Source organism: Myotis brandtii, unplaced genomic scaffold, assembly GCF_000412655.1.
Source record: "Myotis brandtii unplaced genomic scaffold, ASM41265v1 scaffold1956, whole genome shotgun sequence".
NCBI lineage: Eukaryota > Metazoa > Chordata > Mammalia > Chiroptera > Vespertilionidae > Myotis > Myotis brandtii.
Window position 1 is genome coordinate 7,995 of NW_005357294.1, and position 1,474 is coordinate 9,468.

The 1,474-nt window shown below is 69.5% G+C and overlaps 1 protein-coding gene across 1 annotated transcript in view; it reads right to left on the bottom strand.

Moving 5' to 3' along the window:
* The window catches only part of MAFA (v-maf avian musculoaponeurotic fibrosarcoma oncogene homolog A), a 6,339-nt gene that overhangs the window by 3,303 nt on the left and 1,562 nt on the right, over positions 1–1,474 (bottom strand). The window lies entirely within an intron of this gene.

Here is a 1,474-nt window from a genome sequence, read left to right on the forward strand (position 1 = left end):
GAGCCCAACCCCAGGGCCCACTGGGCCTCCTCCCAGCTCCTGGTCTCCAGCTGAGGGCACGGACCCGTCACGCTGGGCTCTGTGGCCCTCCCCCCCCCAATCTGCCCAAGTGCCTCCCCTTGTCCTGAGGTCACGCTGGCGGCTGTAGCCAGGGCGGCCGTGCGGACCGGCTGAGCCCCCACCAGAGCCCCCGAGGTTCCTGAGGCCGGTGCTCAGCTACCACCAAGACAGCTGCCCCTGAGGTCCGCCCCGAAACGTGACGTGCTCCGTCAGACGGTGCTGTGCTGCCCAGCGGCCAGGGCGGGGTCGGCAGGGCATGTCTGTCCCTGGGAGGCAGCTCCTGAGCTGGGGCCACCTGCGTGGACATGGACAGGAAGCTGCACGCCTCTTCTCTCGCACTTCCTCCCCAGGCTTGCCTCCTGGGCAGTGTCTGCAGGGCCGCGCCTGCCCCACCCAGGAGCCTGCTGTCTGCCCGCTGCCATTCTGGGGGTGCGCATCAGCAGCCACAGTGGGGGAGGCAGGGGGTGCCCCTCCCCAGTCCATGCCTCCTCCAGACCCACACCTGGAGTCATCTCTGTCCTCTGGGCCCAGCGCCGCTGCCCTGCCCATGGCTCCACGGGCACCTTGCCTCTCCAAGACCAAAGGCCAGATGCCCAAGGACCCGCCAGCTTGGAGCTGAGACACGCCGCTCCAGGTCTCCTCTGCAGCTGCAGGCCCCCAGCGCCCTGGTCCACTCTGCTGGTCGCACAGCCTCAGGCCTCCTGGATGCGGGCCTGCCCTGCCCGGGGGGGCGGGGGCACCTGCCCCTGGCTGTCCCCTCAGGTGAGGCTGCGCAGGGACAGCTGGAGAGGATGGCAGGAGCCAGGGGGCGCGGCCCTTCCCGGGCGAAAAGCCTGCTCCTGGCCAAGGCCCGTGGCGCCCCTTTAGTCTGGGTTGGGGGTGACTGCACCTTCATCCCCGAGGGTCTTCATCGCCCTGCCTCTTGGCAAGGGGAGCCCAGAGTGACTGGCGCGAGCTAGGATGTTGCTCAGCCGAGGCTGAGGCTGAGCAGGTCCCCTAATGGGTCACAGGGAGTTGGGGGGGGGAGGGGGGTTGAGGCTCGGGGTGGCCATCGGCCTGGTATCTCCCACTGAGGCCCAGCCCTTCCAGAGCCTTCCATGGCGGCTGCGGGCAGTCTGGTGCTCCGGGCGCTGGGCTACAGTGGGGGCAGTGGGTCCCGGCTTCCCCCGCTTTGCCTCAGGCCTCCCGCTGGCAGCCCCAAAGCTTCGCCCTTCGAGGACAGCTCAAGGGCATCCAAGGGCATGGGGAGAAGGCAAGGGGACGCAGGCAGGTCCTGGGCCGTGACCAGGGACAGTGACCAATGACCAGACGCTGCGCTGCTGGATCAGCCATTGGCTTGGCTCCCGTCACCTTCGGGGCTGGTGCGGAGACCCCTCCTCGCAGGGGGCCTGGGGGAAGCAGGGCTCCGGGGTCC